General features: G+C 38.6%; 1 protein-coding gene and 1 pseudogene across 20 annotated transcripts in view; both read left to right on the top strand.

The window, feature by feature from the left end:
- The window catches only part of WDPC (WD repeat containing planar cell polarity effector), a 675,061-nt gene that overhangs the window by 257,808 nt on the left and 394,165 nt on the right, over positions 1-23,088 (top strand). The gene's annotated exons all lie outside the window — the stretch shown is intronic.
- On the top strand, positions 646-10,551 carry LOC139357876 (uncharacterized; annotated as a pseudogene).

The raw sequence follows: 23,088 nt of genomic DNA, 5'->3' as shown, positions 1-23,088 counted from the left end.
CCAGTTATCCCAACACTATTTATTCAATAGGGAGTCCTTTCCCCATTGCTTGTTTTTGTTGACCTTGTTGAAGATCAAAGAGTTGTGGGTGTATGGCTTTATTTCTGGGTTCTCTGTTCTGTTCTGTTGGTCTCTCTGTTTTTGTGTTAGTACCATGCTGTTTTGGTTACTGTAGCCTTGTATTATAGTTGGAGGTCAGGTACTGTGATGCTTCTGCCTTTGTTCTTTTTGCTTAGGATTGCTTTAGCTACTCTTTTTTGGTTCCATATGAATTTTAGAATAGCTTTTCCTAGTTCTGTAAAAAATTGTCATTGGTAGTTTGATAGGAATAGCACTGAATCTGTACATTGCTTATGGGCAGTATGGCCATTTTAACAATATTTCCTATCCATGAGCATGGAATATTTTTTCATTGTTTCTGTCATCTCTGATTTATTTGAGAAGTGTTTTGCAATTCTCATTGTGGAGGTGTTCCACCTCTCTGTTTAGCTTTATTCCTAGGTATTTTATTCTTTTTGTGGCTATTGTGAATGGGATTGCATTTTTGATTTGGCTCTCAGGTTGGATGTTGTTGCTGTGTAGGAATGCTACTGATTTTTATACATTGCTTTTTTTTTTTTTTTTTTTTTTTTTTTGAGATGGAGTTTCGCTCTTGTTGCCTAGACTGGAGTGCAATGGTGTGATCTTGGCTCACTACAACCTCCACCTCCTGGGTTCAAGCAATTCTCCTGCGTCAGCCTCCCGAGTAGCTGAGATTACAGACCTATCCCACCATGCCCAGCGAATTTTGTATTTTCAGTAGAGATGGCGTTTTGCCATGCTGGCCAAGCTGGTCTTAAACTCTTGACCTCAGGTGATCTGCCCGCCTCGGCCTCTCAAAGTGCTGGGATTACAGGTGTGAGTCACCGCGCATGGCCTGTTCATTGCCTTTGTATCCTGAAACTTGCCCAAGTTGTTTATCAGATCAAGGAGCTTTTGGGCAGGGACCACAGAGTTTTCTAGGTATAGAATCATATCATCTGCCAACAGGAATAGTTTGACTTCCTCTCTTCCTCTTTGGTTGCATTTTATTTCTTTCTCTTGTCTGATTGCTCTAGCTATGACTTCCATTACTGTGTTTAATAGGAGTGGTGACAGATGACATCCTTGTCTCCTTCTGGTTTTCAAGGAGAATGCTTCCAGCTTTTGCCCATTCAGTATGATGCTGGCTGTGGGTTTGTCATAAATGGCTCTTATTATTGTGAGGTACATTCTTTTGATGCCTAGTTTGTTGAGGGTTTTTAACATGAAGGTATGAGGTATGTTGAATTTTATGGAAAGCCTTTTCTGCATTTATTGAGATGATCATGTGGTTTTCGTTGTTAGCTGTTCATGTGATTAATCACGTTTAGTGAATTTACATATGTTGAACCAATCTTGCATCCTAGGGATAATGCCTACTTGATTGTGGTGGATTAGCTTTTTGATGTGCTGCTGGATTTTGTGTGCTGGTATTTTGTTGAGGATTTTTGTGTCTATGTTCATCAAGGATATTGGCCTGAAGTTTTCTTTTTTTGTGTGTGTCTCTGCCAGGTGTTGGTATCAGGATGATGCTGGCCTCATAGAATGACTTAAAGAAGAATCCCTTCTAAGTTTTTGGAGAAATTTCAGTAGGAATGGTACTAGCCCTTTTTTGTACATTTAGTAGAATTTAGCAGTCAATCTATCTGGTCTAGGGTCTTTTCTGGTGGGTAGGTTTTTTTTATTACTGATTCAATTTTGGAACTACTTATTGGTCTTTCCAGGAATTTAGTTTCTTCCTGGTTCAGCCTTGAGAGGTTGTATATTCTCAAGAATTTACTCATTTCTTGTAGATTTCCTAGCTGTGTTTATAGAGGTGTTCATAATAGTCTCTGAGGGTTTTTGGTATTTCTGTGGGGCAAGTGGTAACATCCTCTTTGTCATTCGTGATTGTGTTGATTTAGATCTTCTCTCTTTTTCTTTATTAGTCTAGCTAGTGGTCTATCTTATTAATTCTTTCAAGGAACCAGGTCCTGGATTAATTGATCTTTTGTATGTTGTGTGTGTGTGTGTGTGTATGTGTGTGTGTGTGTGTGTGTATTTCCTTTAGTTCAGCTCTGATTTTGGTTATTTGTTGTCTTCCGCTAGCTTTGGCGTTTGTTTGCTCTTGTTTCTCTAGTTCCTCTAGGTGTGATGTTAGGTTGTTAATTTGAGATCTTTTTAACTTTTTGATGTGGGTGTTTAGTCTTATAAACTTCTCATTTAGCATGTTCTCACTCATAAGTAGAAGTTGAACAATGAGAACACATGGACACAGGGAGGGGAACATCACACACCAGGGCTGGCCGGGGCATAGGAGGCTAGAGGAGGGATAGCATTCAGAGAAATATCTAATGTAGATGACAGGTTGATGGGTGCAGCAAACCGCCATGGCATGTGTGTACCTATGTAACAAGCCTGCACATTCTGTACATGTATCCCAAAACTTAAAGTATTAAACAAACAAACAAACAAACAAAAAACATTGCTTTGGCTGTATCCCAGAGATTTTTGGTATGTTGTATCTTTGTTCTCATTAGTTTCAAAGACTTCCCCTGATTTCTGCCTTAATTTCACTGTTTGCCAAGAAGTCATTCAGGAACAGGTTAATTTCCATGTAATTGTATGGTTTTGAGTGATTTTCCTAGCAATAATTTCTATTTTTATTGCACTGTGGCCCAAGAGTGTGTTTGCTATAATTTTGGTGTTTTTTTAATTTGCTGAGAGTTGTTTTATGCCCAATTGGGTAGTCAGTTTTAGAGTATGTGCTATATCCAGAGGAGAGGAATGTATATTCATTCTATCGGTTTTGGGTGGAGAGTTCTGTAGATGTCTATTAGGTCCATTTGGTCCAGTGTTGAGTTCAGGTCCCAAATATCTTTGTTAGTTTTCTGCCTTGATGATCTGTCTAATACTGTCAGTGGGGTGTTGAAGTCTTTCAGTATTATTGTGTGGTTATCTAAGTCTCTTTGTAGATTTCTAAGAACTTTACTTTATGAATCTGGGTGCTCCTGTATGGGGTGTGTATTGAGCCTTTTACCATTATGTAATGCCCTTCTTTGTCTTTTTTGATTTTTGTTGGTTTAAAGTTTGTTTTGTCTGAAATTAGAATAGCGACTTCCTGCTTTCTTCTGTTTTCCATTTGCTTGGTAGATTTTTCTCCATTCCTTTACTTTGAGCCTATGGGTCTCTTTGCATGTGAGTTGAGTTTCTTGAAGACAGCATATCATTGGGTTTTGCTTCTTATCCAAGCTGCCACTCTGTGCCTTTTAATTAGGGCATTTAGCATGTTTACGTTCAAGTTTGGTATAAATATGTGTGAATTTGATTCTGTCATTATAGCTGGTTATTATGCAGATTTGTTTGTGTGGTTGCCTTATAGTATCACTGGTCTAAGTGTTTAAATGTGGTTTTGTAGTGGCCGGTGACAGTCTTTCCTTTCCATTTTTAGTGCTCCCTTCAGGACCTCTTGTAAGGCAGATGTGGGGGTAACGAATTCCAAATTCCCTTAGTGTTTGCTTGTCTGAAGAGGTTCTTATTTGTCCTTTGAGTATGAAACTTACTTTGGCTGGATATAAAATTCTTGGTTGAATTTTTTTTTTTTTTTTTTTTTTTTTCTTTTTTAGATAGGGTCTCACCCTATTGCCCAGGCTGATGTGCAGTGGCACAATCATGGCTTACTGCAGCCTCGACCTCCCCAGGCTCACGTGATCCTCCCACCTCAGCCTTCCAAGTAGCTGGGACCCACAGGTGCACCCCACCATATACCTGGCTAATTTTTGTATTTTTTTTTTTATAGAGATGGGATTTCACCATGTTGCCCAGGCCGGTCTCAAACTCCTGGGCTAAAGCAATCCATCCATCTTGGCCTCCCAAAGTGCTAGGATTACAGGTGTGAGCCACCACACCTGGATGAAAATTCTTTTTTAAAAAAATGCTTAATGTAGGCATCCAGTCTCTTCTGGCTTGTAGGGCCTTTGCTGACAGATCTGCAGTTAGCCTGAATGCGTTCCCTTTCTAGGTGACCTGCTCCTTCTCTCTAGCTGCCTTTAGCATTTTTTCTTTCATTTTGACCTTGGAGAATCTGATGACTATTTGTCTTTGGGATGATCTTCTTGGGTAGTATTTTGTAGGAGTTCTGTGCATTTCCTGAATTTGAATGTTGGCCTCTCTAGTGAGGTTGGGGAAATTTTCTTGGAGGATATCTTGAAATATGTTTTCCAAGTTGCTAGGTTTCTCTTCCTCCCTTTCAGAGATACTAGTGAGTTGTAGATTTGGTCTCTTTACGTAATCCCATATTTCTTGGAGGTTTTGTTCATTCTTTTTTATTGCTTTTTTCTTTATTTTTGTCTGCCTGAGTTATTTTGGAGAACCAGTCTTCAAGCTCTGAGATTCTTTCCTCAGCTTGGTTGATTCTTCTGTTAATATTTGTGATTTAATTATGAAATTCCTGTAGTGTGGTTTTTAGCTCTGTCAGATCAGTTTGGTCTTTCTTACAATGGCCATTTCACCCATCAGCTCCTGTATTGTTTTATTGTAATCTTTATATTCCTTGGATTGAGTTTTTGCTTTCTCCTGAATGTTGATGATCTTTATTCCTATCCATATTCTGAATTCTGTATCTGTCATTTTAGCTAGTTCAGCTTGGTTAAGAACCATTGCTGGGGAACTAGTACGGTGATTTGGAGGTGAGAAGACACTGTTTTTTTTTGAGTTGCCAGAGTTTTTGTGCTGATTCTTTCTCATCTTTGTGGGCTGATGTTCCTTCAGTCTTTGAAGTTCCTGCCTTTTGATGTTTTTTTTTTCTTTTATCCTCCTTGATGTCCTTAGGGGTTTGTCTTGTGGTGTAAGGTGGGTTCAGTTGACTTCTGGATAATTTTAGGGCCCCAAGGCTCAGCTCCTGATGCCTGGGCTGCATGCTCTGACTCTGGGGAGCTGCTATCAGGTCCCCAGATTTGTTCTCTCACCTCTTGAGGTTAGGAAACTTCTGTGCTGGAGGGACTGAGCTGTTCCAGACTACTGGTCACTAATGGTGGTGCCAGCCAAAGCTCTTCATTGGGAAGTGGCAGTGGGCTCCATGCCCGTTTGCATTTACCGGCCACATGGCAGAGTGTACTCTCATAGGCTGTGGCAGGGCACTGGCGGGTGTAGGAGTGCCAGCCTCTCTGTGGGCATTTGCAACAGTGGTGGTTTGGCATGGGGGTGGGGCACTGGCAGGTGTGGGGTTGGCATTCTCCATGCCCATGTTCATGTGGGTGGCAGTGGCTCTGCAGGGCAGAGGGCAGGGCTACTGGTCTCTGTGTAGGTTTACAGTAATGGTTGGAATGGGGTGGGGCGCTAGTGAAAAAGAGGCTGGTGATCTCTTTGTGCATGAACGTGCTGGGGACAATGATGGTGCAGTTTGGGGGCTGGGGCAACTGGTCTCCTTGTGTGCCTTCAGGTTGGGAATAACAGTATGGAGGGGGAGTGGCAGGATGTGCACAGGCTGACAGCAGTGGCACAGTGGGGTGCATGCGTACTGTGCACTGGCAGTGAATGGGAGGTGAGGTTTGCCCAGGTGCACATGCACCAGCAAAGTGATACGGGGGTTGCCATGGGCAAAGGGGAGTCTGTGGTGGGAGGTGGGCATGAGCAGGTTGGTGTGCATTTGTGGGGTCCGCTCTGCTGGAATGCTCTTACGGTCAGATCCAGCTTTTCCCTGCAAGAGCTATGATGCGACCTTATGTGGTACCCTAGTTGGGTATCCAAGGCTGCACTGTAAGCAGACGTGGTCAGGCTGGGGCCCCAGGAGAGGCCAGGTGAAGGGGGTGCTCAGGTTGGACTGGCCCTGTCTCATGGGCAAGATTGTCCTGCACTGTTCAGGTCTGACAGTTCCCCTAAGGCTAAAGTCTCCTAGGGGTGCCTGGTGAGCTTTGCGGGGTATGGGCATCCATGGCCATGCTCCACTACAGATGCTCCCACACCAAACCCTCTGGGCTCCCCACTGGCTTTAGTTCTGCCCCTACCACTCCTCTAAGCACCTTTCCCTGCCAGCTCAAGTATCTGTGGGGGTTATGAAATCTCCTGTTACCAGAATTCCAGAGGCTCCTGGTGAGAGCAGATGGCCATTCACCTGCTCAACTCACCCTGTCTCTAGGAGTCACTGGGGACCGGGAACAAGTCCTGATGTTTGTAGCCATGTGCAGTGTTCCCAGCTTCCTTCCCCTTCAGGTCAGGATTTGTGTCTTCCCTCTGTCCATTCCCAGTGCTTTCCCTTCATCCACCCAGTGCCTTCCCTCTGAAGATCAGAAAGAGGTCTTTGAAATTAAAAATATAATTTTTAAAAATATGAAACTAGGCCAGGCGTGGTGGCTCATACTCATAATCCCAGCACTTTGGGAGGCTGAGGCGGGTGGATCACTTGAGGTCAGGAGTTTCAGACCAGCCTGGCCAATGTGGTGAATCCCCATCTCTACTAAAAGTACAAAATTAGCTGGGTGTGGTGGCACATGCCTATAGTCCCAGCTACTTGGGAGGCTGAGACAGGAGAATCGCTTGAACTCGGGAGGCGGAGGTTATAGTGAGCTGAGATCGCACCACTGCACTCCAGCCTGGGCAAGACAGAGTGAGACTCATCTAAAAAAGAAAGAGAGAGAGAGAGAGAAAGAGAAGAGAGAAAGAAAGGAAAAATAATGCTCTGTGTGTGTGTGTGTGTGTGTGTGTGTGTGTGTGTGTGTACGTAGAGAGCAAAACAATGTTACAGATCTAGCTACAGATTGAAATAGTAATATGACATATAAAACAAAGAAAGATTTACAGATTTAAAGCTAAAAGACAAAATGTGACAAGGAAGTTGAGACATAGAAGGGCCATCCTGTAAATGCAATACAACTAGAAATTAAGAAATAAAGGATGGCTTCCTGCATTCTAACCTCTGGCCTTAGGGAACTATTTATATTAGTGGTTGGAATGGGGCCCTGGACCTTGCTTCAACCAGACTCTACTTGTACAAGTTTTATATATTGGAGTCTTATATAATGTTTTATTATAAGAAAAAGTGTTCTGCCAGAAAAAATGTTTGAAAACTATTCATCTATGGGATACATTCAGACTTGTTGCATTTTATCCTAGATTCTTTATAATTTCACCCCAATTTGTCTTTTTTAGGGTAATAAAGGGAGATTATGTAGAAGAGACAGGCAGAGGCAATCTCACATGTGTATATAAGCCAGTGTAAGAACTTTGAAACATAGGCAATGAAAATCTTTTGAAGGGCATTAGACAAACAAAATGATCTAATTCATATATTTAAAATACACTTTTTAAAATATTACATATAATACATGAACGTGTAAAATAGTGTCATATCTTTATAGGAAATGGGTTATAGGGACTCAAAAGTCAAAATGGGAGTCTAGTCAGAAAGCTATTGAGGTGCTCTAAGCAAGATAAGATGAGAGCATAAACCACAGTGGTAATAGTAGAGATGAAGAAATAGAAAGATTAGGATGTAGTTTAGAAGAAGATGAGCCGAGAAGGGAAAAGAGGACATGAAGTGGTGATGGATAGTGAGATAGACTCAAAAGGCTATGTTTTTATTTTTCTTTTTTTCTCTTTCACTTCTTTCTCCCGCCTTCTTTCCTACCTCCCTGTTTCTCTCCCTGTCCTCATCCCCCTTAATAAAAGAGTGAGCAATTTTATGTAGCCACCATGTTGCTGGGAAAGGAAAAAGAGTTTGTATTAAGAGTGGGAAGGTTGCTTACATTTAAAATGCATTGCTCATATTTTAAAAAAGAATATCAGAACTTAAAAAAAAAAAAAAGATTATCCTCATAGTTTCTGTGCATCAGATATTTGAGAATGGACCAGATAGGCCATTGTGGCTCATGATTTCCTATGAGGTGGCAGTCATCTGGACGCTGACCTGGAGCTGGTGGATTTCCATCCAAGGTGGCTCATTGACATGGCTGACAAAGATGTGCTGGTCATTGGCAAGAGTCCAGCGTCCCCTCCTCTTCACATGGGCTTCTCCACAGGCTCTTTGAGTGTTTTCACAACACAGTGGCTGGCTACCCCTCTCACTTTGGTCAGAGGTGACAGATGTCTGTGAATGAAGGCTCTGAGCCTCACCGAGGACTGTAGCAGCCCCATCATGAGGCAAAGTAGTCAGAACTTTAAAAATAAAAGTAAATAGAAGAAATAAGACTAGTGTTTAATAAATCAGTAGAGTGACTAAACAATAATCTATTGTATATTTCAAAATAGCTAGTAGAGAATAATTGGAATGTTCTCAGCATAAAGAAAAGATAAATTTTGAGGGTGATGGGTATCCCATTAACCCTGACTTCATTATTACACATTTATGAATGTATTGAAATATCACATGTAACCCAAATATGTCTGTTATATATCAAAAAATTGTTGTAAATACCTTACAATGAAGGAAGCATATAGTGACAAAATGATGGGCTTTGGAATTAGACAGATTTATGTTAAAAATATAGCTACATCACTTTTCCACTTTATAAAGTAGGGAAATACTACCTTATATGGTGATTAGAAAATCTTTTTTTTTTTTTTTTTTTTTTTTTTTTGAGATGGAGTCTGGCTCTGTCGCACAGGCTGGAGTGCAGTAGTGTGATCTTGGCTCACTGCAACCTCCACATCCTGGGTTCAAGCGCTTCTCCTGCCTCAGCCTCCCAAGTAGCTGGGATTACAGGCGTGCACTACCACACCCAGCTAATTTTTGTATTTTTAGTAGAGATGAGGTTTCACCATGTTGACCAGGTTGGTCTCCAACTCCTGGCCTCAAGTGATCTGCGTGCCTCGGCGTCCCAAAGTGCTGAGATTATTGAGCCACTGCGCCCAGGGGTGATTATAAAATCTAAATGAGAAAATGCACATAAAGCATTCAGCACATAGTAGGCACTCTATAAATAACTGAGAAGAGAACTTTCTTCTTGATCAAACATAAAATGAGTAACATTAAAACTTTTGGCGATTTTCCAAATTTGCCAAGATTTAGAAACAAATGAATGTAACCACTAAAGGCAAACTGCGCTTTTTCTAGCATAATAAGTTATTTAAATTATAAGTGAGAGGTTAATAACGCCTCACACAAATGCAGTTTTTAGGAATTGGCCATTTCTTTGTAACAGCATTAAACCTTTTATTGAGCATCTTTAATGGAAAGTACTTTTGAGTGTGCCACATATTGGATAACCTGCAAGTCACACTATGAAGTTTATATCTGAGATACCTAAATCATGCTCAGATAACAATTTTGTAAATTAGGTACTTTACATAAGTATGAATTGGAATGTTCATTAAAAGAGAATATATAGTTATCAGTGCTTATGCCAAATCTACCACACACTCATGTGTATTAAGCTGTACCAGAAGAAGTTAACACTCCTCTGGTATAGCTTACTATAAAGCTTTTAATTTATAAATATGTTAAAATATTTTACAGTTATATATATCATCTAATTTTCATTAGAAAATAACTGACACACAGTATTTATTACCTATTGAAAAAATGGCAGACCGTCCTTTGAATACCTAAGCATCTTCTCATTGGCTGGAACTGACTGTGATGATTTACAGACACACAGCTGCAGCCTGAATTGGCACCAAAACCAATTACTGATGCTGTGTTATTTGCAGCCCTGGCCCTGGCTAATTTCTTTTGAAAGCAGGGTATGGGAAGAGAGGTGGCAAATACAGGAGTGGTAAGAATAATTGATAGTTCATATCCATTCTGTCTTAAAATATAAACCCTCTCTTTGTCTTGAGAATCCTCTAGCTACCACTCTCTCTCTATCCACATCTGTGGCTTCAATTGCAGGGTTGGCTCCTAAACTTGTATTTTCATTCCAGATCTAACTCCTGAGCTCTATATCTGTATTTAGGTGTTTAACGTCTATCTAGCGCTATAACTTAGCCTGCCGTTTTACAGAGCATGTAACTCCTAAATAATAAATGCTAACTGTGGGCAGCCCAGCAGTTTTGTACCTATTTTTAAATGCCAGGTGACATCATGGAATGTTGCAAAGCCAAAGTGCTGAATTATCCTGGAAAAAATCCTAGTTGCACTTATTAGAAAATATTCCTTCATGGAAAGTGCCTGTCAAGGTAATATGATTAGCTGTATCAATGGTGCAACCCATGTAGTTAAACGGACCATCAATTTGAAGGAAGAATAAAGGATGCTCACTAAGACATTAAAGGCATTAGCACAGGAGAGGGCAAAGCACCTGGGATGATGCATTTACTCAATGTTCACTGTTATTCCCATCTTCAAATGTGTTCTGAGTGAACTTGGTAGGAGGTGGGGCACTTAAAAAAATCCATATAGCCCATATATATAGTATAAATAGCCCAGATATATAGTATAAAAGGCCAAAGAATTCTACAAGGCTCATTACTCCAACAGCATTCATCTTTCCCAGCTCTCTCCAGAGGCAACCTATTTCAATTCTTTAGTTATTTCTTCTGGTATTTGCTTCCATGTTTATAAACAACATGCATGTACTTATTTCATCATTTTTAAAATTTTAATTTTTTTTTTTTTTTTTTTTGAGACGGAGTCTCGCTCTGTCGCTCAGGCTGGAGTGCAGAGGCCGGATCTCAGCTCACTGCAAGCTCCGCCTCCCGGGTTCACGCCATTCTCCAGCCTCAGCCTCCCGAGTAGCTGGGACTACAGGCGCCCGCCACCTCGCCCGGCTAGTTTTTTGTATTTCTTAGTAGAGACGGGGTTTCACCGTGTTAGCCAGGATGGTCTCGATCTCCTGACCTCGTGATCCGCCCGTCTCGGCCTCCCAAAGTGCTGGGATTACAGGCTTGAGCCACCGCGCCCAGCCAAAATTTTAATTTTTAACCTATTACCTTCTTACTTTGAAAGAAGAGAACTTAACTCTGGAGGGGTAGCAAGGGGTGATACTTTTCCTCACCCATAGTAAGAGTTACAGCCAACACTCCTTTAACAAAGGACAGGTTAACAAGATAAAAGCATAGTAAATTTATTTAACCAAAAGTCTTATGTGATACAAAAGCTTTCAGAAATGAAGACCCAAAGATTCAGGGAAAACTGTCTATCATGCTTAGGTTCAATGAAGAACGGACAGTTGTGTAGAAATGTGACTGGACATAGTGGGGAATAATGGTAATAGACTGAGAGGGGAAACCCAGCAGGGCTTGTCTGTTCAGATTCATCTTGGCCTCTCTGTATGGGGCAGGACCCCTGTGGAATGAGGGTCTTCAAGAGAGAAAGGAGAGAGTAACCTTGCTAGGTTTTATGGCTTACTTTGAGGGAGAGGAGTTCTAGTGTCTGTGACACTTGAGGAAGAGGAATTGTGGTTTCTGTGAATCACTTTTGGGGGAAAAAGAGGAGGGAGACAGGAGAGCAGTAGACATCTGAGATACCTTGCTTCAGAGGCCTTCAAATCCCCTTTAAAGTGCTCCGCATGCCGGAGTGCCATACTCTGAGGTCTAGTGATCTGAGACTCAACAACCCTACTTCAGCACTCATCCTCTCCCCAACATACTTCCTTTGTCCCGTCCAACACGGTTATACCACCATTTTTGGTTAATCAATATTGTATGTTTACATTTTTCTAATGATGTATTCAAAGCAAAGCCCATATAATCATGTAGCATACTATATTTTTTGTACATCTTTTTTCTCTGCAGTAAATAATTGCCTTTACTTTTTAAATATGCTTTTTTAAATAGACCTATTATTCTTCATTCCCAACTTCCCCAGAAGTATAAGTCTTCTTTAAGTAAGTTCAGAAGCCTCAGGCCTCTATTACTCTATAAATTTTATTTTTCCTTGAAGCTATCCCTCTGAAACTTCTTCATTCTCCTGCTTAAACCTGAATTTACTGTCTTCCTCATGAGACACAGATATCCTTGTAGGATTTCCTTTCATCATTATTCTGGAAATTCTTTTTTCTTTGTTCTTGTGTTGAATCCCTTATTTCCTGGATTCTTTTTTTTTTCAAATTTTTAAAAATTATATTTTAAGTTCTGGGATACATGTGCAGAATGTGCGGGTTGTTACATAGGTATACATGTGCCATGGTGGTTTGCTGAACCCATCAACCCAACATCTACATTAGGTATTTCTGCTAATGTTATCCCTCCCCTTTCCCCCCAACTCCCAACAGGCCCCAGTGTGTGACATTCCCCTCCTTGCGCCCATATGTTCTCATTGTTCAACTCCCACTGACGAATGAGAACATGAGGTGTTTGGTTTTCTGTTGCTGTGTTAGTTTGCTGAGAATGATGGTTTCCAGTTTCATCCATGCCCCTGCAAAGGATATAAACTCATTCATTTTTTTTGACTGCATAGTATTCCTTGGTGTATATGTGCCGCATTTTCTTTATCCAGTCTCTTTATGGTAGAATGATTTATAATCCTTTGGGTATATATCCAGTAATGGGATTGTTGGATCACATTGTATTTCTAGTTCTAGATCCTTGAGGAATCGCCACATTGTCTGACACAATGGCTGAATTAATTTATACTCCCACCAACAGTGTAAAAGCGTTCTTGTTTCTCCACATCCTCTCCAGCATCTGTTGTTTCCTGACTTTTTAATGATCACTATCCTAACTGGCGTGAGATGGTATCTCATTGTGGTTTTGATTTGCGTTTCTCTAATGACCAGTGATGATGAGCTTTTTTTCATATGTTTGTTGGCTGCATAAATGTCTTCTTTTGAAAAGTGTCTGTTATATCATTTGCCCTCTTTTTGATGGGGTTGTTTCTTTTTTTGTAAATTTAAGTTCTTTGTAGATTCTGGATATTAGCCCTTTGTCAGATGGATAGATTGCAAAATTTTTCCCCCATTCTGCAGGTTGCCTGTTCACTCTGATGATAGTTTCTTTTGCTGTGCAGAAACTCTTCAGTTTAATTAGATGCCATTTGTCAATTTTGACTTTTGTTGCAATTGCTTGTAGTGTTTTAGTCATGAAGTCTTTGCCCATGCCTATGTCCTGAATGGTATTACCTAGGTTTTCTTCTAGGGTTTTTATAGTTTTAGGTCTTACATTTAAATCTTTAATCCATCATGAGTTAATTTTTGTATAAGGTGTAAGGAAGGGGTCCAGTTTCAGTTTTCTGCATGTGGCTAGCCAGTTTTCCCAACACCATTTATTAAATAGGGAATCCTTTCCACGTTGCTCGTTTTTGTCAGGCTTGTCAAAGACCAGATAGTTGTAGATGTGTGGTGTTTTTTCTGAGGCCTGTGTTCTGTTGCCTAGGTCTATATATCTGCTTTGGTACTAGTACCATGCTGTTTTGGTTACTGTAGCCTTGTAGTATAGTTTGAAGTCAGGAAGCGTGATGCCTCCAGCTTTGTTCTTTTTACTTAGGATTGTCTTGGGTATACGGGCTCTTTTTTGGTTGCATATGAAATTTAAAGTACTTTTTTCTAATTCTGTGAAGAAGGTCAGTGGAAGCTTGATGGGAATAGCATTGAATCTATAAATTACTTTGGGAAGTATGACCATTTTCATGATATTGATTCTTTCTATCCATGAGCATGGAATGTTTTTCAATTTGTTTGTGTCCTCTCTGATTTCCTTGAGCAGTGATTTGTAGTTCTCCTTGAGGAGGTCCTTCGCATTCCTTGTAAGTTGTATTCCTAGGTATTTTATTCTCTTTGTAGCAATTGTGAATGGGGTTTTGCTCATGATTTGGCTGTTTGTCTATTGCTGTTGTTTAGGAATGCTTGTGACTTTTGCACATTGATTTTGTATCCTGAGACTTTGCTGAGGTTGCTTATCAGCTTAAGGAGATTTTGGGCTGAGACGATGGGGTTTTATTTATTTATTTATTTTTTCAGACGGAGTCTTGCTCTGTTGTCCAGGCTGGAGTGCAGTGGCATGATCTCAGCTCACTGTAACCTCCGCCTCCCAGGTTCAAGCGATTCTCCTGCCTCAGCCTCCCGAGTAGCTGGGACTACAGGCACCACCACCACACCTGGTGAATTTTTTTTGGGTATTTTTTAGTAGAGACAGGGTTTGCCACGTTGGCCAGGCTGGTCTTGAATGCCTGAACTCGTGATCCACCTGCTTTGGCCTCCCAAAGTGTTGGGAGTACAGGCGTGAGCCACCACGCCAAGCCAGATGATGGGGTTTTCTAAATACACAATCATGTCATCTACCAACAGAGATAATTTGACTTCCTGTCTTCCTATTTGAATACCCTTTATTTCTTTTTCTTTCCTGATTGCCCTGGCCAGAACTTCCAATACTGTGTTGAGTAGGAGTGGTGAGAGAGCGCATCCTTGTCTTGCGCCGGTTTTCAAAGGGAATGCCCATTCAGGATGTACTGGCTGTGGATCTGTCATAAATAGCTCTTGTTATTTTGAGATATGTTCCACCAATACCTAGTTCATTGAGTGTTTTTAGCATGGAGGAGTGTTGAATTTTATCAAAGGCCTTTTCTGCATCTATTGAGATAATCGTGTGTTTTTTGTCATTGGTTTTGTTTATGTGATGAATTATGCTTATTGATTTGTGTATGTTGAACCAGCCTTGCATCCCAGGGAGGAAGCCGACTTGATCGTGGTAGATAATCTTTTTAATGTGCTGCTGGGTTCGGTTTGCCAGTATTTGTATAAGGATTTTCGCATTGATGTTCATCAGGGATATTGGCCTGAAATTTTCTTTTTTTGTTGTGTCTCTGCCAGGTTTTGGTATGAGGATGATGCTGGCCTCATGAAATGAGTTAGGGAGGAGTTGCTTTTTTTTATGTTGTTTGGAATAGTTTCAGAAGGAATGGTACCAGCTCCTCTTTGTACCTCTGGTAGAATTCGACTGTGAATCCGTCTGGTCCTGGACTTTTTTTGGTTAGTAGGCTATTAATTACTGCCTCAATTTCAGACCTTGTTTTTGGTCTATTCAGGGTTCAACTTCTTCCTGGTTTAGTCTTGGGAGGGTATATGTGTCCAGGAATTTATCCATTTCTTCTAGATTTTCTAGTTTATTTGTGTAGAGGTATTTATAGTATTCTCTGATGGTAGTTTGTATTTCTGTGGGATCAGTGGTGATCTCCCTTTATCTTTTTTTATTGTGTCTATTTGATTCGTCTCTCTTTTCTTCTTTATTATTCCCTATAGCGGTCTATCTATTTTGTTAATTCTTTCAAAAAAAAAAAAAAAAAAAACCGGCTCCTGGATTCACTGATTTTTGAAGGGGTTTTTGTGTCTCTATCTACTTCAGTTCTGCTCTGATCTTAGTTATTTCTTGTCTTGTGCTAGCTTTTGAATTTGTTTGCTCTTCTCTAATTATTTTAATTGTGATGGTATCACAATTTTAGATATTTCCTGCTTTCTCCTGTGGGCATTTAGTGCTATAAATTTTCCTCTAAACACTGCTTTAGCTGTGTCCCAGAGATTGTGGTACATTGTGTCTTTGTTCTTATTGGTTTCAAAGAACTTATTTATTTCTGCCTTAATTTTGTTATTTACCCAGCAGTCATTTAGGAGCAGGTTGTTCAGTTTCCATGTAGTTGTGCGGTTTTAAGTGAGTTTCTTAATCCTAAGTTCTAATTTGATTGCACTGTGTTGTGAGAAACTGTTTTGATTTCCATTCTTTTACATTTGCTGAGGAGTGTTTTACTTCCAATTATGTGGTTGATTTTAGAATAAGTGCTTTGTGGTGCTGAGAAGAATGTGTATTCTGTTGACTTGGAGTGGAGAGTTCCGTAGACGTCTATTAGGTCTGCTTGGTCCAGAGCTGTGTACAAGTCCTGTATATCCTTGTTAATTTTCTGCCTTGTTGATATGCCTAATATTGACAGTGGGATGTTAAAGTCTCTCACTATGATTGTGTGGGAGTCTAAGTCTCTTTGTAGGTCTCTAAGAACTTGCTTTATGAATCTAAGTGCTCCTGTATTGGGTGCATATATATTTAGGATAGTTAGCTCTTCTTGTTGAATTCACCCCTTTACCATTATGTAATGCCCTTCTTTGTCTTTTTTGATCTTTGTTGGTTTAAAGTCTGTTTTGTCAGAGACTAGGATTGCAATCCCTGCTTTTTTTGCTTTCCATTTGCTTGATAAATATTCCTGCATCCCTTTATTTTGAGCCTATGTGTGTGTCTTTGCATGTGAGATGGGTCTCCTGAACACAGCACACTGATGGGTCTTGTCTCTATTCCGTTTGCTCGTCTGTGCCCTTTAGTTGGGGCATTTCACCAGTTTACATTTAAGGGTAATATTGTTATGTGTGAATTTGATCCTGTCATTATGATGTTAGCTAGTTATTTTGCCTGTTAGTTGATGCAGTTTCTTGATAGTGTCGATGGTCTCTAGATTTTGCTTTGTTTTTGCAGTGGCTGGTACTGGTTTTTCCTTTCCATATTTAGTGCTTCCTTCAGGCCTCTTATAAGGCGGGCCTGGTGGTGACACAATCCCTCAGCATTTGCTTGTCTGTAAAGGACTTTATTTCTCCTTCACTTATGAAGCTTAGTTTGGTTGCATATGAAATTCCAGGTTGAAAATTCTTTTCTTTAAGAAAGTTGCTTATTAGCCCCCAGTCTCTTCTGGCTTGTAGGATTTCTGTGGAGAGATCCGCTGTTAGCCTGATGGGCTTTCCTTTGTGGGTAACCTGACCTTTCTCTCTGGCTTCACTTAACATTTTTTCCCTCATTTCAACCTTGGTGAATCTGATGATCAGTTGTCTTGGGGTTGCTCTTCTTGAGGAGCATCTTTATGGTGTTCTCTGTATTTCCTGAATTTAAATGTTGGCCTGTCTTGCTAGGTTGGGGAAATTCTCCTGGAAAATACGCTGAAGAGTGTTTTCCAACTTGGTCCCATTTTCCCCGTCACTTTCAGGTACACCAATCAAATGTAGGCTTGGTCTTTTCACACAGTCCCATATTTCTTGCAGGCTTTGTTTGTTCCTTTTCATTCTTTTTTCTGAAATCTTGTCTTCACACTTTATTTCATTAAGTTGATCTTCAATCTCTGAAATCCTTTCTTCCGCTTGATCAATTCAGCTATTTATACTTGTGTATGCTTCACGAAGTTCTCGTGCTGTGTTTTTCAGCTCCATTAGGTCATTTATGTTCTTCTCTAAACTGGTTATTCTAGTTAGCAATTCCTCTAATTTTTTTTCAAGGTTCTCAGCTTCCTTGCATTGTGTTAGAACATGCTCCTTTAGCTCAGTGGAGTTTGTTAGTACCCACCTTCTGAAGCCTACTTCTGTCAATTCGTCAAACCCATTCTCCATCCAGTTTTGTTCCCTTCCTGGATTCTATATCATCCTCCTTCTTGGGTTTATTTCATCCTTTGGTGAGACACATCCTCCAGTAACTTCCTTAAAAATAATACATGATTGTTAATTTTTGAGACTTTGGCCCTCTGAATGTTTTTTTCTAACCTCACACTCAAGGGACAATTTGGCTAGATATAGAATTATAGGTAGTAAATAATTTTCTTTCAGAAATTGAAAGCACAACTGCTTTGTCTTCTAACAACTCCCAGTGTTGCGATTGAGAAAGTCTGTTGCCCTGATCCTTTTTATGTGACCTATTTTTTTTCCTTCTCTGCAAACTTTTAGTATATTTGATTTATCTCCAGTGTTTTGAGATTTCAGAGTAATATGCATAGGGATTGTATCTTTTGTAATTCATTGTATTGGGTACTTAGCGATTTCTTTCAACAGAGAAGGTCATGTACTTCAGTTCTGGGGAATTTTCTTGCATTATTTCTTCATAATTTCTTTTCTTCCATTGTGTCTGTTTTTTGTCTTAGTCTGATGTCTAATAATCACTGGGACTGATGACCCAAACTCCTTCTCTCTCTCTCTTTCTCTGTGTGTTTCTTTTTTTCTTTCTTTTTTTTCTACTTCCTCAAAAGTATCTTTTAAATCTTCTTTTGTTTGATTTTGTTTTGGCTCTCATATTTTTATTTCCAGAAGTTCCTTTTCTCCCTATTTTCAGCATAGCCTTGCCACTCTCAGCAATGTTTTACTTCTTAAGATGTTGCTTTGATATAATCTCTCGAGAGTCCATTTTCAATTTTCTTCTGTGGTGGGGAGAGATCATTGGCCAACTGTGATGGCAGGGAAGAGCACCTAGAATTCTAAGTATTATATCCATAGACTTTCAAACAGTTCTCTTGTTTTCAGTTCTAAGCACAGCCATTTCTTCAGAAGTACTTGGTGCTTCCAGTTTCTGAGCTTCTCTAGGGTTCCAGTACATGTGCTTTTTGACTTCATCCACCCTGCCATTGGTACTTGCTTTCTGCTTTCTCAGATTTATTGTCAGTTATCTCTTGCCCATCTGCTTTTTACCCTCCAAAATTTTGATGACATCTGTTTTGTGGTTACCTTGCCACTAATTCCTTTGCCTTGTGAGGTTTTTTTTTTTCCTCTCCTTTGTCATTTTTGTGAGAATTTGGAAGGGCATGCAGATAACTACATGTGCTCAATCCCCCATCTTTTTTCAGATGGTCCTCTATGTAGGACTTTGTATATGTTGCCAAGTCATTTGGAGCTGGTCTTGCTGCCAAAGGAAATCAAGCACTGGCATATATACTGTGTTTCCTTGTTTCTAATTTACCATTGGTTGTAAGGTACTGTTTATTTAGGTGCAAGTTTGATGAAAACAACACTATATTAAATATACACATTGATTATAAGATACATAAAATTTCAGAAACTCTCAAGTGTGAATTACAGTGACTTTAGAATTAGTAAATTTTTGTGGATCACATGCTTGATATTCATTTTCTTTAAAGAAGTTTCAGGTTCTGAAAATGAATATATGATTTCTATTTTTATTGCGATAGAGATTTTGTTAGATACTAGAAATTATAACTCTCTTCTTTGTACTAAATTCCTGGACATGGTTCTATTTTATTTGCCATACTCTGATGTAATTGTATTCATTATTTTTCTCCTCCATCCCCAAGCTCCCCACTAAGTTTTGATCTCCTCAAGAACAAGTTCTTTGGCTTGTTAACTTCATGTTGTGAATGCCTAGCATGGTGCCGCTCAGTGGTTGCACTTAGTAGATGCTTTGGAAATGTAGGTTGAACCACACTAAAAATAATTGGAAGATAAAATGATATCCAGTGAAACTTCTTTTTTTCACATAGGTATTTTTGAGATCAGACTCATTATTTTAAGGATATTGAATATTCATGAAAGAGAAACACATTTATTGAACAATTATTTGCTACAAATTTTCAAATATGTTTTTCCATTTACTCTTCTATGTCTTAATATAGAACTAAAAAAGCATAGGAAACATTTTTGTTAACCTTAACTTGTTTGGGCTTTAGGGCAAAACATGATCGTAATCTAGAATCTTCCTTATTTTATTCTACTGATTTTTAAATATCAGGTAATAATTTCCTACTTTATTAGGGCATTAACATTTTAAGCTGTGATGATGTATGCCTGTGTTAAATATATTATGGTGAAATTGATCCCTTCTCAGGGGACCTTGGTGGTTTATTCACAGGCTTTCATTTCAATAAGAAAAGGCTGTTCTTTCCTAAGTTATCTACTTTGGTTCTCTATTCAACCATTGAAACAAAATACTAAAAATTTTATATAACTGAGAACACTGTGACAAACTGTTAGTAAAGTTGAAAGCAAACAATCAGGGAAGAAAGTGAAGGAAGATCCAATTACAATATTAAAGAATTCACTGAAGAATTCTTATAAATTGTGACTATTTAGGGCTTGTTTACATTTCATTAAGAACTTGCCATAAAGACTAAGGGGCTGAGAACTTAATGGGTGCCACTACCAAATAAGGGTAGTCAAAATAGAAATAAATCTTCTGCGATATAACACAGTAACTTAACAGGAAGACTTTATTTACCAATCAGCCATAAATATTAATGATTCATATCGGAGTTTACTTTTATATCATCTGTGAAGTTTGCTAGGCAATAGTGGGAAGATTCTTTAGGGCATAAGAAATATCAAATTTAATCCAATATTTAGATACATCAATTTACTTATAAACCATTGATATACTAATTTAAAATACTCCTTAGTCTTTCAGTTAACTTTCTCCAAGAGCTTTCTAAGCAAAGTAAATTAAAATAAAAGTTTGTCAGAAGATAGTTTCCATAGATATCCCTTTCCATGGATTAATTATACAAGTCTAAACTGACATTTGTCTCAGGGGTCAAAAGGCTCCATTTAGCATAGCACTTAGGCAGAGGGAAAGAGAGTTGAAAGAGCACTGCACAGATAATCTGTGGACAGAAATTTTAGTCCTAATTGTTTCTCTAACAAGATGATTGAATTTGTACAAATTACCCTCATAGATTTCAGTTTCCATATTTGTAAATTAAGGGGTTTAGGGCCTGTCAGAGTTGATTTATGGGAGAGGAGGCACATGGACTCTTTGGAGAAACTGCTATTCCCTGCCCAGAAAAATAGTTTTAAGAATACATGAAAAAATATGTAACACACACACACACACACACACACACACACAATTTGGTACATAATTTCAGAAGGCTCTTGTGAGGATTAAATGAAGTAATGAATATAAAGTGCATTTAGTAGGTATTTTAAAATGTTATCCACCTTTCTCTTCCCCATGTTAGGAGGGTTCTTTAACTTCTAAGTTTTTCTAGAAGCCATAGAAAACAGTTTTTCAGGTCTCTTTTGGAAAAGAAATATTTAAAAGTATACAACTATCAAGTTGCATGAGATATTTCACTTTTTATAAGAAGCCATTTCTTTCAGCACTTACTAGAGTTTGTTTTTCAGAGGAGTGGGTAGCAATCTGTCATCAAAGTGTTGACAAGTGAAATCTGACAAGGTAGAGGTGGTATAGCTGCGGGCCACTCCAAAATTTTCCACTATCTTTTCTATGTGTAGATAAAGGATTTCTCTTATTTTTTTCATTCTAGCTCACTTCATAACAGTCTTTGATTTCTATGCTTTTCAAAACAATAACCTTGAATTGACAAATTATTTTGATATTTAAGCATTGGTTTAGATAAGAGCATTTCAGTGTTCTCTTGCCTTTATTTTAGCTATTTAGGAGTTATTCCTGAAATTCAATTTATTTTCTCTTCAAAGTTACATTTTTTTTTCTATTTATTCAAGTGTAGCATAAAATTATACTTACAGAGTTTTAATCTAGAATTAATTATCATTGTTACATTGCTAACATTTATGTTTTCTATGTCCGTTTATTGTTGTGGTTGAGGTACATCCTAAAAAGAATGAAGTTCATATTTTTGAAGGTCAGAAAAGTAGGTATCTGTGTTGAGTGGAGGTGGTAAGAGAGGATGATGATGATTATTGTTATTTGCTTATGCAGGCATACTTCCCCCCAATGCCTGATATAAACTATTGCAATTATTTTTTGAGGTCATGGAAAAAATGCACTTCAACTAGATACAAGTCTCTTTGGGATAATGGAAAATTGTGTGCAGCAAAATATTTAAAATGAGCATTAGCAAACAAGATGTTTGTATTAATAGGAACCTAGAAAATGACTATGCAAAGGTCAGCACCGATCTTTAAATATTAGTGAAATTTAATTTGTTGCATGTAATGAGTAGAAAGAAGAGGAAGCAGACCACAATGAAGAAGCCATTGATAAATTGTCTAAATGTCAAAACTGCTTATAATATGGAAAATGTTAAATTGACAAGATCTATTTGATTAAGTGAATTAAACCGTTTGAACAATGCCCTAGAGAAATATTTTCCAAATTTAACTATAACAGAAGATTTTTAAAGATTTTTGCCACAATTTCTTTGAGGAAAGTGAAGTGATTCCCACTTTTCTTTCTAGGCATAGAATTTGTTCTAACCGCTTTTAGTAAGAATGATGCACAGATTATCTTGGAACATAGAAATCTGTCACCTTTTGCTTCATGTTGAAATAGCATCGTCTGACCAGTGGTTAGCAGCTGTGAAGAACCACAGTCTGGCTGGGGTCTAAATCTCTTTGGCACTTTGCATAGCACTAGCTTAATTGAGTTTAAAGAGCTTTTTATATTATGCCCAGTTTTTTTTTTTAAATCCGTTTCTACATTCTCTTATTTTCTTCATATATAATGTTAGTGAAAAAAATTTTAAATGACTAAACATGCACAAACTTCATAACAAAGAATTAATATTATTCATACACACATAGGGATAAGGAACTTAATAGAAAGATGAGCAAAATATAGGAACAGGTAATTTATAGAGGGAACAAATTGTTTTAAAAATCCATAAAAAGATATTTGGTTTCATTAATGAATGGAAAAATGAAACTTAAAATTACAAGATAAATTTTCACCTACCAGGTTGGCAACAACTTAAAACTTGGATAGTGCTGCATGCTGTTGAGGATATTAGAAAAAGTACAGTCATGTTATGGGTGGAAATGTAAATTTACCAATCATTTTGGAGGCTAATTTGGCAATACCTATCAAAATGTAAAGTGTGCATGTATATTTTCATGGTTATATTATTTGTAAGGCAAAAATTAGAAACAGATTGTTTATTAAGAGAATGGATAAGTCAATTATGGTCACTATTCAATTGAACATATTGTGGCTATTAAAAACTTAGGTAGATCTATCTGTTTATGCTAACAGAGTATCCATGATGTGGTGTTCAGTGAACAAAGCAAATTGTATATCTAAAAAAAATTTTATCTTTATGAAAACGCAAAACAAACAAGTCAGTATGGGTGTGCATGTGTTGTAAGTACATTTAGAAAGTCTGGAAGGCCACATGCCACACTGTGCAGTGGCTTCCTTCAGAGTGAGGAGGGCAGCTTGGAGGAGAACACATTAATTTTTACATCAAATACTTCTGTATGTTTGCATTTTTTAAAAAACAATAAGTACGTGTTACTATTGTAATGTTAAAACCTGAAAGAAACAAAAGACCTGTTGGGCCTGGTGGCTCACACCTGTAATTCCAGCACTTTGGGAAACTGAGGCTGGCAGATTACCTGAGGTCAGGAGTTTGAGACCAGCCTGGCCAACATGGTGAAATGCTGTCTCTATTAAAAATACAAAATTAACCTGATGTGGTGGCTCACACCTGTAATCCCAGCTACTTGGGAGACTGAG

The sequence above is a fragment of the Macaca nemestrina genome, chromosome 13 (assembly GCF_043159975.1).
Source record: "Macaca nemestrina isolate mMacNem1 chromosome 13, mMacNem.hap1, whole genome shotgun sequence".
NCBI classification, from domain to species: domain Eukaryota; kingdom Metazoa; phylum Chordata; class Mammalia; order Primates; family Cercopithecidae; genus Macaca; species Macaca nemestrina.
This window is presented reverse-complemented; position numbering and strand designations above follow the sequence as displayed.